The following is a 17,914-nucleotide window of genomic DNA, read 5'->3' on the forward strand; positions in this document are numbered from 1 at the left end:
TAAAACAGAGCAGGAGACATACAATTCTCCCCCGAGGAGTTCAGTCACAAATTTAATTAACGCATTATTTTTTTAACAAGCATCGTCAGCATGGAAGCATGTCCTCTGGAACAATGGCGGAAGCATGAAGAGGCATATGAATCTTTAGCACATCTGGCATGTAAATATGATGCTGGATACAACAATGCCATGCAATTGCCTGTTCTCACTTTCAGGTGACATTGTAAACAAGAAGCAGGCAGCATTATCTTCTGGAAATGTAAATAAACTTGTTTGTCTGAGTGATTGGCTGAACAAGAAGTAGGACTGAGTGGACTTGTAGACTGTAAAACTTTACATTGTTTTGTTTGAGTGCTGTTCTGTAACCAAAATAACATTTGTAAGTCACACTTTCATAATAAAGAGATTGCACTACAGTACTTGTATGAGGTGAATTGAAAAATACTATTTTGTTTACAAATATTTGCACTGTAAATAAAAAATAATACAAAGTGAGCACTGTACACTTTGTGTTGTAATTGAAATCGATTATAGTTGAAAATATAGAAACATCCAAAATATTTAATAAATTTCAGTTGCTATTCTATCGTTTAACAGTGCACTGATTAATCGTGATTAATTTTTAATCACAATTTTTTTTGAGTTAATTGTGAGAGTTAACTGCAATTGATAGTCCTAATTATTAGTAGAACTTTTATCATCTTGCACCTGTGAGAACATGGTTGGGAGACAAGAAGCAGTGGGGCCGCATAGCAGATCCCTGTGCCTGTTAACGAAACTCTGCCTCCGCTGCCATTGTCCTATATTCCCAGATAACAGGCAGAGGCCAGAAATAGGACTGATACCATGAAAGAAGTTTCTTAATCTTCTCCCAATTGAGCAGAAACGTATCAGTGAAAAGCCAATTCACAGGGCAGAGAAGAATTACATGAGAGAAAATTGGATCTACAAATTGAAGGGAGCTCCTCCGTTTTTGGGAAATGAAGAGAAATAAGGGCTGGATAGGGGAAGAAAAGTGCCTGGTTCCAGAGAACCATGTTGGTTTGAAAGAAGACCTGGCTGGCCTTTGATAACTTACAATGAGAATGTAGGAGCTGCAGAGTCAGAAGACCCAAAGTGACTAAGATATGGTATAAACCAGTCAGATGGATGCTTCCCAGGGCAGTGGGGGAACTTAAGGGACATGGAATGGTCTAGAGCCGCATTTCTCAAATTGGGGTCTGTGGACACCTGGGGGTCCACGAGGGTGCTCCAGGGGCCCATGGCCCTGCTGATCAACTCCTCCCACTCTCTTCTAGTCCCTCCTGCACACCAGGGAACAGCTGTCCAGCTGGGAGGGAGGGAAAGGGGGTGAGAGAGGTCAGGCAGGGGTGGAGTGGGGGCAGGGCTTGGAGTCTCTGAAAAAAATCAAATCAAAATGGGGGTCCTCCGGTTGCTAAAGTTTGAGAACCGCTGGTCTAGAGAGGTTCTACCGAAGGAAAAAGAGACAGCAGGAAGGTCAGAGATGGTCTGAACTTCAGTAAGTGTTCAGAGCCTGGGTTACCAGTCAGGGATATAAACCCCCCAAAAGCAAGAAAATCCGAGAGGTGTAAGGGGCAGAGGATCTAGGAGGGAGTATCCTGAACCCCTCCTACCCTGCAGCCTCACTCTTCATAGTAGTCAGAGACAGTAATGCATGGACAGATACAAATGTTGTTAAGCATCTCTGTCTGTAACCCCAGGTACCATGGAGATGAATGGTATAAATGCCTAGATAGATAGGATTCCTGCTTATTCCAGGTGTCACTACAAGGAAAGACTAGATTCAATAAAGACAAGCCAAATGCTTCATTTAAGAAGAAATAATCAAATAGAAGATAGTGGCTGGGCAACTAGACCCCAGAGGAGACTCAAGGTGAGAGAATGGAGGGTAAATTGAATGAGCCAACAATACAATGCTGTCACAAATGCCATATTGAGATCTAGTAATAGGAACGTCAGCTAGGAAACGTGAGGTGAGCAGCTTGTTTTTTCTCTGCCTTGGATGCGGATCGCTGGCAGGGATGGGCTCCTAGTTTACAGAAAAACAAAGGGGGAAGTTCAGAGGAGAGCAAAATGTCTGGAAAAGATATCTTCCTTCTTCGGGCTTAGAGGTAGGCCTGCAGAGCTGGAGGAAAGCGTGAGGGGAGCCAGGAGAAAGGGCAGAAAGAAAGATTACCCAGAGGAGATGGGTCGATCTATTACTTGGATAGCAGCATAAGTGGACATGGCAGTTTCCAGAATATGTAAAAAGACCAGCAGCCTGTTTGGCCTACAATACCCGGGAGCTCAGATCTGGTGTGAAGAGAGGCCACTTTTACAATACACAGGGCATGGTAGGATAGCCTGGGGAGGACTAACTTTCCTTGATTGCTGTAACATGACACTGATCTCCTTCCACAAGGAGAGTAACATGATTGAACTGTCTCAGTTCAGCTGCAGTTGTGATAGATCCTGGTGGGAGGCCTAGAGCACCTGGCACAACTTGTAGCATCAGCAGGACCTGATTGAGACCTGTCTCTTGGTTGGATGCAAGGCATGTTAGATCATTCCCAATAGCATGAGTCTATACGGAACATGACAATTTTCTAGTTCAGACTAAGCCAGTGAGAAGTCAACCTGGGGAGACTTGAAGGAGAAGGGAGCATGCTGGGCTCCTGGGAATGGGAGACTATTCCAAGTAGAAAGGGCTGGCAGGAAGGAAGGTGTGAATTCTCACTAACGGCAGATGAGGAAATAAGATGAGAGTATAACAGCAGCAGGGAATAGGCTTGTTAAATGGGAGAAAAGCTCCCAGTGGGACACTGCCAAGGGAGACCTGCATGGTAAGACTAGGCGCTGTCTGGATAATTTAGACATATTGAAGTACATCCTGCCTTGGTGCAGGGCAAGAACTAGCTACCCTAGTAGAGCACCTGACCCAATGCACAGGACACAAGGGTAGATTAAATATCATACCATGCTAACAGTCCCTTCTCCTTGGACAGAGAAGAGAAGGCTGAAGTGGGATGATCCCCAAGCCTGGCGGATTTTCCCTGAGTTCCTTGGAGCCTGCACTCTTCCTTCCCCTCCTTTTTCAGATGCATTTGATTAATGCATATACATTCCTGTTTCCCACATGAATGGGTTTCAGAGTGTGTCAGCTGCGTGAGGAAAAATTGATAGAGCAGGCTGCAAAGCAGCTGGAATCTCTCCTAGCAGATCTGGAGTTGTTAATTATAGGAGACTAGCTAAATCATGGCTGAGCCATCAGCCCAAGAAGTGCATTCGAAACCTTTCCCCATTCTCATTCTTTTCTGTTCAGGTTCTTATATTTGTGACCATTACCATGGTATGATCCTAAGAGTCAAAAGTACATCTGCCTTATTTACTTGTACGCGCACATGCATCACATGTGGTTAAACCTCTCCTCCTTGCCCCCCCACCTCCCGTCCAGTAAATTGTGCCCTTTCTGGCTCCTGCCTTCTCCCACAAGCTGGACTAACCTGGGCCAGGCCTGTCTTCTAGCAAAGGCCAGGCGTAGCACTTGTGCCCATCCATCTGTGCCTCTGAAGGTGCAGACAGAGTGGCGGTTCAGTACTCTTGCCTCAGCCATTGCAATCCTAGCATTTCAGGTTGTATCTGAGCTAGCAATGATTGAGCACATTTTTTTTTCTCTTTCCTCTCCGGGGATCAAATCTTAGCAGGACTTATCAGCTGCATTGCTCAGAGAGCCCGTCTTCCTGTCCTTTTCTTAATAGAGTGATCTCCGAGCCAGGGTTCAGTCCCAAGCGATTCAACACCCGTTCTCGGGGTAGGGATAACATTCCCAGAATGTCTTCTCTTCTCTGCATGGATCTGTCCCAAGTGGAAAGGGGGCTAAAGGATTAGAGGAATTTGTTTACTCACTAGTTCATCCCCATCCTACTTCTCAGCCTGGGACTCACAAGACCTGGGTTGCTTCCCTGCTCTGCCACGGATTTCTTGTGTTATATTGGGCAAGTCACTTAGCCTTTCTAGGCCTGTGATTCCCCACCTGTAAAATAAACTGGGATAATAGTGTTTCCCCACCTCGCAGGGGTGCTGGAGGAAAAATACATTAAAGATTGTGAGGTGCTCAGACAGTACGGTGGTGGGGACTACATAAGTTCCTAAGAGAGAGCTGGTATGTGGTATCTCTAGGGTTTGTTGCCTTTGCTATTGAAAGGTTGACACATTCTCTCCAGCCTTCTTGGAGTTGCAGGGAGGAGCCTGTGCAGAGAGAAGGTCTGTGCTATCATCACTAACTGGATTCAGTGCCTGGAATGGAGGAGGCCCCTGCCTTCTGCCAAGGCTCCTCAGGGACTTGGCAGCCAGAGACAGAGAGAGGGCACCAGGTCTCCAATTAAGGGAGAGTCCTTTGATTTCCACTGCTGTTACATGGAGAGGCAGACTCAGGGACTGAGGAGAACCCCTCACCCATGTTTGGGCTCAGCTTTAAAGCTGCTAGACACACAAAATCTGCAGGAGCCTTTGATAATTCTGAGACAAGAAAGTGACATAGAAAAGCCTTTGAGCTGCTGGCTCAGCTTCTGCTCAGAGATACTTGCACAAGAGAAACTGATGCACATCACTAAGTGGGGAAAGAGACAGAGGATCTGAAATCTGGCAGCAGGCGATTGTCTGAAGGGGCTTGGCTCACAGGAAGAGGAAGCACTTTTGCTTCCCAAAGTCCCTGTCACAGGCAACTTAGACAGGAGGAAAAGGGCCTGGGACACTTCTAGCCACTGCCTTAAACTCTGCTCAGGGTAGGGCAGGTAGAGACAGATAAATTACATCTTCCTTGTTTCTGGTTCACCACATGGCATTCGCCAGAAGACTCCAGTTCTACTACTCTGCCTTCTTCACCTGTGGGGCGTGCTCCTGCTGCACATGCCTACCAGGTATGCTAACTACACTGTATGCACAATTGTCATAAATAGCCCCTGATGGAGGCTAGAATGTGCGTGCAGAAAGAGAGCCCACCTCTCATCCTGGGATGAAAAACTAAGGAGAAATGACCATGAGTATCATCAACAGAACCCTGGGCGCTGGAGGGGAGAGAATGAGAAATTGATAGGTCGTCGCTCAGGGTGCCTGACATCCTGAATACCATCCCCTGATACCGTTGGGGGATGGAAAGCATCACTAATACGATTCCTAACTTCTATAGGGAGTGCTTTGATCATCCAAAAAGGAGAAGAGCATGCCTTAGTGCCACTGGGAGGCCTCTGTGGCACAGGTGAGCATGCACTGGTGTGGTGTGAACAATGCACACAGTGCTCTATGAGTGGTACCCACGGTGGTTTGGCACAGGGGAGTGTGTCTGGCTGTGAGCAGTACCCAGAGTGGCTCTGTGGCACAGGGGAGTGTGTCTGGCTGGGAGTGGTACCCGGGTGGCTCTGGCACAGGGAGCGTGGCTGGCTGGGAGTGGAGCCCAGGTGGCTCTGTGTCCCAGGGCAGCATGGCTGGCTGGCTGGGAGTGGTGCCCAGGTGGCTCTGTGGCCCGGGGCAGCATGGCTGGCTGGCTGGGAGTGGTGCCCAGGTGGCTCTGTGGCCCGGGGCAGCGTGGCGGGCTGGGAGCGGTGCCCAGAGTGGCTCTGTGGCCCGGGGCAGCGTGGCTGGCTGGCTGGCTGGGAGCGGTGCCCAGAGTGGCTCTGTGGCCCGGGGCAGCGTGGCTGGCTGGCTGGCTGGGAGCGGTGCCCAGAGTGGCTCTGTGGCCCAGGGCAGCGTGGCTGGCTAGGAGCGGTGCCCAGAGTGGCCCAGGGCAGCGTGGCTGGCTGGCTGGGAGCGGTGCCCAGAATGGCTCTGTGGCCCAGGGCAGCGTGGCTGGCTGGCTGGGAGCGGTGCCCAGAGTGGCTCTGTGGCCCAGGGCAGCGTGGCTGGCTGGCTGGGAGCGGTGCCCAGAATGGCAATCTGGTTGCCCCTAGTCCTTGGTTGATTTCAAAATTTGTCCCTTGAAAAATGTGCCTATTTTAGGTGAAGAGATGACATACCTGAGCTTTGAGGGGTGTGTATCAGAAAGGGCTGGGAGGCCAGGGAGTAGCTTGTCTCTTCAGCACACCCTAGAGGCTCCCTCAGTTAGAATGGGACAATGATGCAAACGGTTTGCAGAGAGGCTATTATTTTACTGTGCCTTTTAAAAGGCCTGGACAGTAGAACTCCCCGTAACCCATCAGAACATTAGGAGGTTCAAAGTCCCACATTGCTGAGACCTCAGGGGCTTTAGATCCTCCCGCACACTAGAAAAACACTTACTGGGTTACACACCAACCCCCCCACTCTCCAGCTCAGCCGCTGCCTCCTCGTTGGAAAATCCAAGTCTTGGAATGACAGGCAGTGCCCAGCTTGGCATGACCTTGCACTGGTACTGGGGGCTTCTGGATTAGTTGGGCCCAAACAGGTCTTTGGCATCTGTGACTCCACATTTCCTCCAGGTTTCCCTGGCAAGGAGTTGTCTGCCTGTTGATCTTGTCCAGTAGCTGTAAGGGCCGTTTAAAGCCTCACAAGAGACACTTGGCATTTCAAGTAATAAGAGGCAAGATGAGGATAAATCACCTAATGCCTGGAGTGCAGCTGTCCCCAGGAAGCCAATCACAGGCACAGGCGCACTGGCTTCCCAGCCTCATAAAGAGGTGAGCTCTTCACAGTGCCTCCACTTCAGCCTGCACGTGCATCCGGCAGGAGGGACTTGCTAATAGGAAGCCTGGCCTCTAGAGTGCCCACTCCCCCCTCATGTCAGCTGGGTTCCCTCATCAGAGAGGTGAATTAGTAAGTCCTGGCTGGACTTACTTACTGGAGCCGCCTGTGTGAAGGGAACCCCGTCCCCATAGCACCATGCTAGGTAAACATTTCTCCTGTTCCCAAGCCACAGGGAAGCCAATGAGCTTCACCCCACACTGAAAAGGCAGCCGAGGTGCCTGAACAATTCAGGGGATGGAAAAGGGCAGCCGAGCTAGAGTATGTTGAAACAGGCCAATCTCCTCTCCACCCTCAAAGGCTAAAGTGCCAGTGACCTTCCTTCAGCCGGGTGGCAGTGTAGAAGGGGGAGCCCTTTGCTCTCAGACAAGCTGAGGCAGCAGCATAGGGCATCTTTCTCTCTCTGAGGAGTGGCATCTTCCCCTTGATAATAGTAGGGGTCACCTCTCTCCCAGGGCTGGCTCCAGGGGTTTTGCCACCCCAAGCAGCCCCCCCACCCAAAAGCCACAATCGCGATCTGTGGCAATTCAGCGGGAGGTCCTTCGCTCCCAGCAGGAGTGAGGGTCTCTCTGCCGAATTGCCGCCAAATACCTGAAAGTGCTGCCCCGCTCCAGAGTTGCTGCCCCAAGCACCTACTTGATAAGCTGGTGCCTGGAGCCGGCTCTGCTCTCTCCATCCAAAGAGGCAGGGGTGCTAGCCGGGGGCTACCAGGTCTTAGCAGCCGCCAGAGTGTATCCGCTTGATGGGCCAGGCCTGGTTATTTTCTTCACAACCACAAAGACTACTAGAAACTTCTTTTTTTGAATGAAAACTGAAAGCCTGACGTAGTCACGTGACTCCAGGAGCTGGGAGTCTGTTCCTTCATCTGTCTCTGCCTTCAGGCTCTGGGTGGCTCTCTACACAACCTGTCAACACCACCACTCCTTCAGCCTGCCAGAGGGGCACACCAGACAACAATGCAGTGCATTTCCCTCTCGCAGGGAGCGGGAGGGTGTGTTACAGAGAGGTCCAGGGCTGAGTGTGCTGACTGCAGGCTTCCCAGGCAATGAGGGAAGAAGAATAGTCCCAAATTTAAATTCTGCTCCCCATCCCTTAGTTGGGCTCCTGCCTCTTCTCTTCCCCCACTGCATCCCCTGTTTCCTTCTGCAATCTACCGTCCCAGAATCACCAGGAGAGGGATGGCCGGGGCCTGACCTTTCTGTTTCAGGAGAATATCACAACAAACAGTGGGTTTCCAGAAGGAGCCTACTATAGTGCTGTATGGTGTGAGGAGTATAGCTTCCTCATACAGAAAGGGTCAGGCTCCAAGGTAGACATTTGTTGGTACCAGGGAAAGGAGGAACTGAAAGGAGTGTCTGGTTTGCGCAGACCACAGCTGCTGCAGGATTGCTATTTCTAATGAAAATGTCTGTCTACAGCTTTCAGTGTCTCACCGGGTGACCTTGGAGCCCTTCCACAGAATCAGGCTGGTTTGCGCTGCTCCCCGCTTACCAAAGATGACTGGCTTGTAGTTCCATATCTGCTCAGGCTTGTGTGTGCCTCGAGGGGAACGTTTATCTCCTGGTGTCTGGGGGAGAGGTGATTGAACACCAGGCTTTGCATCCAAGCAGGGAGGCACTACCAGCCTCTGCAGCCCTCTCTGCTTCTCTAACCTTTGTGAGATGTAAGTGCAAAGAAAAGCAAAGAACAGCAAATCTGGGGGATTTTGCTGGGCAGGCCATTGCAGCCCCTCTGACCTGCTTCTGTCATGCTCCTCAGACATACAGAGGCAGCTCCCTTTGGAGACTTTGGCAGTGATTATAGGGATTTGAGTCTCAGCAGGGCCGGCAGAGGAGGAAGAAAATGTTCTTTGCCTTAATCCCTGCCTCTATCCTGCCTGCGTTGCCCTGAGAAGCTGCTGTTCAACCAAAGTCAAACAATATAAATGGCTCAGCCCTAGTGCTTACATTGGGGCTGCTCAGATCTTTTCAGCTCATCTCTGCTTTCTGCTTCTTTGGGCTGGCAGTCACTATGGGGACACGCTTGCCAACAGAACCCAAAAAGAGCCAGCTGAAGACTGGCTTCTACCTTCCCCATGTTTGGGGATTGGGGAGGGCAGGAAAAAGGCATTGGAGAGTGTGTTGTATTGAAAATTGTGTTAACATTACTAGCTAGCACTTGAAATGTAGGGGGCTTCCTGGTCCTGCTTGCAGGCTAAGGGGCTCTGCAGGGAAGTGTGTGATCTGAACTGGATCTTGTGGAGTGAGTCTGCAGAAAGACAGCTTAGAGTAAGGTGGAGTGGGTGGTGCCACTTGGTTTTTCAGGAGCAGCCTGCTTTGTCTCTCTCTGTTTTGGAGTTCTTGCATGTTATCGTTCTGAAGTCTAAGATATAAAGTAGTGTTACATTGCAAGCTTCCAGCAAGAGTATTTTATGGCTTTATCTACTCTATCTGTATGCTCTGCACACATCAGAGAGATCTGGGGATTTCCTCCCCAGGAAAGGCTTTGGGAAGACCTTCCAGTTGGTGCATTTCAAATGCAAAGTAATTTGCTCCCCAAAAGGATCTCGTATAAGGCAGCAGTAAAATCATCCCAGCAGAGAAGGCGTGAGCCTTTGGGGGTATATCTACACTGCAATGAAATACCTGCAGCCAGCCCATGTCAGCTGACTCAGGCTTGAGGGGCTCACAGTGTGGGGCTATTTAACTGCAGTTTAGCTGTTTGGGCTCACTCTGGAGCCTGGACTCTGGGACTCCATGAGTAGGGAGGGTCCCAGAGCCCAGGTTGAACATCTACACTGCAATTAAACAGCCCCATAGCCTGAGCCTTGTGAGCTCGAGTCAGCTGACACGGGCCAGTTGCGAGTGTTTAATTGCAGTGTAGACATTCCCTGAGAAGCAGGAAGATGCCACTCTGATTTCACCTTCTTTTAACTGCTGCTAGAGAAAAGGCCTCAGAGATGCTTTATGGCCAAGTTAGTGCCCACAGACAAAGGGAAAATGGAATCAATAAAACAGAAAGGTCCAAGTTGGAGTGAAATGTCTCAGCCTCCAGCCTGTGGCCAGATAATCTTGAACCTTCACTTCAGAGGACAGCCTGGAATGAGCTGGGATCAATTCCAATCTGCTTGAGACTTCAGCCAGACCACCTTGGACTCTGATCTTGTCAGGTCTCATCAGATAAACCAGTTTGGATGGAAGGAGCTCCCAGTTTGCTGCAGGAAGTGCTATTGGGAAGTCAGTAGGTGATGCTCTTCCCTTTGGATCAATATCAAATCCATACCACAGTGTGGTACGATAGGGCACTGGTCTGCTGGAAGTGAAGAAAACTGAGGCTCTGACCATTTGTATCCATGACAGTTCTTACAGTCCTTTGTGTGAAGCAGGGGTTGGATTCAACATTCCCTTTAATGTATGCAGCCATGTCGGTCCCAGTGTATTAGAGACAAGATGGGTGAGGTAGTATCTTTTATTGGACCAATGTCTGTTGGTTAGAGAGGGGGAAATGGAATCAATAAAATAGAAAGGTCCAAGTTCTCTCTCACCAACAGAAGCTGGTCCAATAAAAGATATTACCTCACCTACCATTCCCTTTAATGGCAGATGAAGTGTGCAGTAAGAGAGAGAGTGAGATTTTAGGTACATTCTGGCTCTGTGAGTGAGTGATTTCCTGACAGGAGAGAAATGAGTGGGCACAGGATACTGTGTCCTAGTCTAATGTATTGATAAGTGCATATACTCTTTGGTGGGGATATTAGATGGTAAAAGGAAATTGCAGTTTGTAACTGATGTACCGTAGCCCCTTTCAGAACTGCAACAAAACACCCCTGGATTCCAGTTCCAGCCACACTATTGCTCTGTCTGCAGCTTCTCCACAGTCATAGTGTCTGCTTCCTGCTATATGTCTGTCTCAACTCCCCCATGCCCAAACATATTAAAACCCTTTGTTAAGGCATGTGCCTGGGCTCAGGTCACTATGCCCAGCTGCATATCAGTCAGTGTCACCCAGCCAAGTCAGTGCAAGCCTGTCTGGGTGTGTTGGCCTGACAAAAGGGAGACATTTGCACCTTATACCTTTTGAGATGAGGTTTGGTAGACACTATATTAGATGGTAGCCCTTGTGTCATTACCACTGGGCCATCAAGACAGCCTGTTAGTGCATTGGGGAGGCCTGGAATGACACGGTGGGTGAGGTAATATATTTTATAAGGGGGTTTCTCATTGCTGACCTGTTTCAATGAAATCATTATATTCATATCTTCACCACTTTTATTCCCTGCAGTTTAGTAGAGGGAAGGAGAGGGCGGGCAGGGGAAGTGTCCGGACAACATATCTGAAGTGGCAAGAGTTAAAAAGGACCCAGGAGAGGTGAATCCAGCTCTCTCTGAAGCTCTCAAGGTGATTTCAGTAGGAGTTATATACCTAAATACCTTTGAGGATCTGGGCCTATGGTCTTGTCTGCACAGGGAGAGTGCAGAGTGTTTAAGCTGGTTCTAACACCCATTCAGATGAGGCAGGGTTAGCATCAGTGGGAGCTGCAGTGACACATGATTGCTGCAGCTGGAAGTTGTCATCAGCTCTCACGTGCTGAAGGGCTTTTCTAGGTCAGAGGGAAGAACCATCATGTGCCCATGGAGAAGAGGTGCGTGGCAGCGTGCTGGCTTACAAAGACTTAACTTTCTCCATCCTCTGCAGGTGAAGGGGGCTGAGCTAATCCAGCAGGGCTAAGGGTCAGTCAGTGCTTAGAGTCAAACTCTAACGGCAGCTCTGTGGGCACTTCTAGAACTGGAGTCCCTAGCAAGACAAGGTATTGTGCCTAGGCCTCGTCCTTTTCTGGGGGCTCTAAACCTTTAGGAGAAAACATGCTGGGGAGCTGGACTTGAGATAGGCTGTGTCAGCAGCTTCAAGGGACTCCAAGCTGGGAAGAGAGCAGAGTAAGAAGGACTAGGCTAGGTAGAGGGGAGGGGGCAAAAGGTGCTTTACAGTTTGACTAAACAGCCCTTCCCCCGGCTGAGCTTTGTGAGGTTCTGGTTGTTCCAGCCACCCAAGCTGAGAGGTGAATAGACAGGAGCAGGGCCGACAGTGCCGCCTGCTCGTCTCCTAGCACTGGCAGCCGTAAAGGCTTTCAGAAGAAATGATGTTTGTTCTGACATTTAGAATAGATTAAAAATCAGTACAGGCTTTTCTGAGACATTTCAGAAGGTGAAGCTATTGATTTAAAAACTCAGCATGAGTTTTGTGAGGCAAACTCTCCTCAGTTTCTTCCCAGGAACACTAGCTCCAAACATCTCCTTGCCTGGCAGGAAGATGTTAATCCCTGTGTTGTTCTGTGTCCAGCGTTCAGTAGCCCTAAAAGTGAAGCTGTGGACTGGTGACAAAACACTATGGCTGGGAGGTGTGAGGTGAGTGCTTAACAGCTGCTTCCAAAACTTTCTAATAGGTGAATACGAACAACTTATGCCAGGGGCATTTCTCAATGTGCTGGTGGCAGGAAACAGCATCTGCAGCCCCCACCAATCAGAAAGCCAAGACTCATGACTCAATAAAAAAAAATACATGTGGTGTTCTCATCATTTGCCTTCAGGTGTGAATCCTCTCAAACCTACCGCCCTCACCTTTCTCAGCTGTCCTGTGGCTTGTCTCTGTGGTGATGCCAAACTCCAACCCCCGTGGAACATCTGAATCCTAGTGATGAGGGTCTTAGATGTACCTACCATTCCACTGAGGCACCGAATGCTCGTGATAAATAACTATGATAATTTCTGGTCCCGATCTCAGTCCCACAGGGGCCACTAAAGGTTGAAAAGTTCTTGTCTCCTACTTTGTGGCCACTTCTCCACCTATCTGCACCTCTGTTTTGCATTTTAGCCACAGCGTTGGAGAGCTGAATTAGATTTTCCACCTACAATGAGCTGGTGGGTTTGGAGCTCCACCTAATTAGCTGTGACAAATGTTTAGTTCCCTCCTTTAGAAAACCCCCACCACTTCCACTGCCTCTATAAGGGGATGGGTTTTTGCTGTTCTGCCATGCCCCAAAGAGTGTGCCCAGCCAGGCCATGGAGGCCAAAGTTGGGGAAATCATTAGTTCAGTCTGTTGGATATTTATATTGCACCCATTGTGGTGACATCACAGAGTAGCCATCGTGGGAATGAAATGCCCCCTGAGCATTGACTCCTGAAGACTGGCCTCTATGTATGTGCTGGTGGAGCATGAATGCCGAGGGACATGTTACAGAGCTAGGCAGGTACTAGCTCTGCCAAGGGGAGAACACCCTGACGGGAGGGTCTTCTCTATCAGAACACTCTGTCCTCCCTTGCAAGTCTCCCCACAGTGCCTTCCCAATCACAGCCCATCCAGGGGAACATAGGCATGGGAACTAGAGGTGCAGGGGGTGCTGCAGACCCCCCAGGCTCCTGGCTGCCAGTTCCATCCCGGGGACTCCACTGCCGGCCCGGGGTCCTGGTTGCTACCCCACGCCCTGGGATTCTGTTGCTGGCCCCGTGCCTAGGGCTCTGCTGCTGCCGGTACTGCCCTGGGGATCCACTGTTGGCCCGGTGTCCCAGCTGCCATCCCCTCACCTGGGGTCCTCGCTGCTGCCCCTTGCCCGGCTCTGCTGCCACCCAGCATCCAGAGTCTGCTGCTGCCCCACACCCAGGGCTTTGCTCCTGGCCTCAGCTTGGGGAAGGGGGGTGGATGAGGTAAGAGGGCTGGCTTTCACTATTCCATTGCCACTGCAGAGGAAGGCAGTGGAAGAGCCTGTGGGACCCCCTCACTATGGGAGGAAAGAGCCCATGGAACACGGTATTAAAGCAGAAGCTCTTGCAGCTGTGCTCAGCCCGCCAACTTTTTCCACATATCAGCAGAAGTGAAATGAAATTGTGTCTGCTGCTGGCTATGGAGAACTTGTATCTCTCAGCCTGTAATCAGGGAAGATATGGCATTTCTTATCTGTTATATAAAATGGTGCTGCGCTTCAATCCATCCAATTATTTTTTCCAATAAGTGTAAGTGAAGGGGGAGGGGAAGCTGACAGAGCGAGGCCAGGAGAACTTATTAGACTCAGCACTGAGCTGGCAGCACAGGGACAAGCCACTCCAGGCCAGGCAGCTGCCTTTGCTCTGTACACAGCAGCCTATTCAATGATAACAGAACCAACCCGGGGAGGGCATCACAGAATGGAGCTCTCCTGGATAAGGAGTCACGTGGAGACTCCTAGTCAGCAAGGGGGTGAAGGGTTGACAAGGTCAATGGAGTGAGTCTCTGTAAAGACCCCCTCCTGCACCCCCCCCCCCCCCCATAGTGGGACAGTCAATGTGCCCCACCCAAACACTTCCCATAAGAAAAATAGTGTCCAGGGAAACACATGGGGCTGTTTCCCCGTGCTCCCACTGTCCAGGGCTACTACGTGGGGACAGTGAAGTCTATGTGTAAGGGGATTGCTGACTCCTTAGTGAAACTTAGTGGGATTTTTTGGTTGGCCATCTCCCGGTACCAAAAGGAAGGGATGATGAGAAATAAGGACCCTGAGACTGACAGTTCCCTGGGCCAATGGGGAGAGGTCAGTGCTTCAGGTCAGCTTGATTGACAGTGCAGGCAGGCCAATGAGGGAGTTGGGAGGCTGGGGCCTCATCCTAAGTGTGAGCTGGGTCAGAACCGAGCTAAGGAGCCTGAGCAGAGTTGTGCCAGCCAGAGAGAACCAGTGAAGCAGCCTGAGTTGAGCAGAGCTGCAGCAGCCAGGGCCAATGGAGCAGTCCAGGGAGTTGTGCTGGAGGCAGAGCAGCAGCGCTGGAGCAGGAGCAGTCTGGAGCTAAGTGCCGTGAGCAGCTGGGGAGAGCGAGGGGGACCCTGGGCAAAGGGCCCAGTGCAGGGAGATGCCCCCAGCCAAGAGGCCTTGCAAGCTGGACTTGGAGGGGGATTGTAACCCTGATGGGAGGGCCAATGCTGGGAAGAAGGCTCCTGCCACCTAGAGCCTGAAGGTGTGTGGCCACTGCTAGAGCAAGTGTCTGACCCGCTGCATCCCTGCAGCACCACCAGGGCCTAGGACGGAGGCCTGGGATGTGTGAGGGACAGACTGTGAACTTCCCTGACGTTCCTGCAATGACTGTTCAGGTTTCCCTGTGCTCCCAGGGCGGGGTTACATGTTTTCTTTTAACCTTTCCCATTTTTTCCTTATTTTTTTTTAATTGATTGCTGTTTCATAGAATCATGGAATATTAGGGATGGAAGAGACCTCAGGAGGTCATCTAGTCCAATCACCTGCTCAAAGCAGGACCATTTCCAACAAAGCACCATCAACACTTTGTCAAGCTGGACCTTAAAAACCTCTAAGGATGGAGATTCTACCACTTCCCTAGGTAACTCATTCCAGTGCTTCACCACCCTCCTAGTGAAATATTTTTTCCTAATATCCAACCTAGACCTCCTCACTGCAACTTGAGACCATTGCTTCTTGTTCTGTCATCTGCAACCACTGAGAACAGCCTAGCTCCATCCTCTTTGGAACCCCCCTTCAGGCAATTGAAGGCTGCTATCAAATCCCCCCTCACTCTTCTCTTCTGCAGACTAAATAACTCCAGTTCCCTCAGCCTCGCCTCGTAAGTCATGTACCCCAGCCCCCTATTCATTTTTGTTGCCCTCCTCTGGACTCTCTACAATTTGTCCACATCCCTTCTGTAGTGGGGGGACCAAAACTGGACGCAGTACTCCAGGTGTGACCTCACCAATGTCAAAGAGAGGGGAATAATCATTTCCCTCGATCTGCTGGCAATGCTCCTACTAATACAGCCCAATATGCTGTTGGCCTTCTTGGCAACAAGGGCACACTGCTGACTCATATCCAGCTTCTCGTCTTCTGTAATCCCCAGGTCCTTTTCTGCATTAGCCAGTCGGTCCCCAGCCTATAGCGGTGCATGGGATTCTTCCTTCCTAAGTGGAGGACTCTACACTTGTCCTTGTTGAACCTCATCAGATTTATTTTGGCCCAATCCTCCAATTTGTCTAGGTCACTCTAGGTCAAATAAATTGTATTTGCTTGGAACTATATTCACTGATCAGTGGGTCAGGGAAGGGTCCAGAGCGGAGAGAGCACCCGGAGTTGGGACACTCTAGCCGCTGTCCCAAATGATCATGACAAAACTGGGTGTCAAGCCCTCCAGGAATCCTGGGCCCACCCTTTTCGGGTTCTGAGGACTCTGTCACACAGGAGAGTGGAAGGGGAGCCCTCGAGGTCAGTCAGGCCACTGGGTAAAGGGAGTGGGAGTGAGGACTCAGGTCCTTTTGCTAGCCAATTCCACCAGGGTAGTGTATAAGCCAGGAAAGTTCCCCACAACAGTGGGACCATTTCCCCGCTTACATATGGCCAGGCATTGCCCGATTTGTTGGATGGGACTCTGCACCAGTTTAGCACTGTGGAGTTGCTCTCTGGGGTTCCATCAATGGTACAAGGGCTGCTGTGAAGGAATTCTAGCAGCAGCCTGCAGCTCAGCAGTCTCCTGAGCTGCCTGCCAGCATAGGCTTTCACCACAAGAGCTAGCAGCACTGGCACACACCGGTGCAGCGGCATTCATGGAGAGGGGAGGAAGAGTTTGGGATTCACTGAAGGGTTATATCAAGGCCAGCAGAACTATTCCTGAGAGTTAGCCATCTACGAAAGCCAGAGTGTTCGCACCAGCCCCAGAGCTTGGGGCCACCTGCTGTGAAGAACTCCACTGACTCCACTGGAAAACCCAGCATAGTACAAGATAGCAAAAGCCAAACAGTGGGAACAGCCTGCTGCCCCATGATCAGTATCCAGCCCAGTCAAACAGAGCCCCTGAAAGAACTTTGGCTGTCTGGGCCACTCCAATCTAGATGACTCCCCATGCCCAGCAAGATCTACCCCTCTTCATTGTTCCCTACATCTCCTGTAAGTCACACTTATAACTGAGGGAGGAGCAGAGAAGATGGACTGTCAGCAGACAGCATTGGCTGTTGTGTTGGTCACCTCAGTACTACAGTGATGTGGGCACAGAACAAATAGAAGGGAAACTTAGGCAGAGGTAGGGGAGGAAAAAATACGGGACTGGAGGAGAGAATGGGACACGGAGGGATCAAGCAAAAAAGAGAACAGAACAGTCAGCAAGTGACGTGGAGATGGAGAGAACATGTCAAAGATGGGAGGAGAGAGAAGAATACGATACACGAAAAAATCCCCATTTTTGATTAGTGACTGTAATTCATTCTGCTCCTCTCTTTACTTGCCCTTCCTTGGTAGATTCCTGTATCTCCATACATTTGAGGAATGGAGGGGAGAGGATGACTGTTTTGAGCACTTACCCCAGGTTATATTAATATTGGTGTCTACTCTTGATTTGGGTGGTAACTAATTAGGCTAAGCGATAGAAAACTAGGTAAACTTCACCATAGAGCCCCTTTCCCCGTGCCCATGCTCCAGTTCTCTTGCTACAGGATCCCTAGAAACCCCAGCACACAGACTTGGCCAGTGAAAAAGTGTTCAAATGCTAAGTATCAGAGGGGTAGCCCCACGGCCCCGCTTTCCCAGCCGGAGCTCCGGCCAGAGCGCGGCAGCCCCGCAACCCTGGCTGGAATTCCGGCCGGAGCGCGGCAGCCCTGCGGCCCCACTCTCCCAGCCAGCAATCCGAAGTGCTGCCGAAGACTGGGAGCACCGCCCGGTGAGTACAAGCCTCCCCCTCCCCCCAGGAATCGGGCCCACACTTGCAAAAGCCGGCCCTGGCTCTGTGAGAGGCCGGTGCTATCCCTGCTGCTCATCTCCCAGTTCTGAATTCCAGCAGCGTTCATCCTCTCTCAACCTCATTCAAATACACAGCAGCAAAGCTAAAGATAGAATTGGGGACAGCGCTATTAGTCACCAGAGACTTCAGAGCTCATTAGTGTTCAAAGCAGCCCAAATCAGGCCCTGTTTCCTTTTCCCTCACACCTTATTGCTAACTCTCTGCACTATTCACCCTGACCCCGAGTCACCGGGGTGCTGACTCTGTACTGTGACAGAACATTCCTGGAAGAAAGAACAGCAGGGATTCGACTAGCTTTTCTGTTCTTTCATGTTCCTCATTATTTGTGTAACTCTGGCAACATGGAATCATCAAGTGATGGGGGTAGGAGAGGCATTTCCACAAATCCCTCTGCATCACTGAAATGAATTTGTCAATCTCATCTTCTACACTGCATCCTGGGCTCCCTCCTTGTTACTCCTCCTGCTTCT

Source organism: Mauremys reevesii, linkage group 4 (genome assembly GCF_016161935.1).
Source record: "Mauremys reevesii isolate NIE-2019 linkage group 4, ASM1616193v1, whole genome shotgun sequence".
Taxonomy (NCBI): Eukaryota; Metazoa; Chordata; order Testudines; family Geoemydidae; genus Mauremys; species Mauremys reevesii.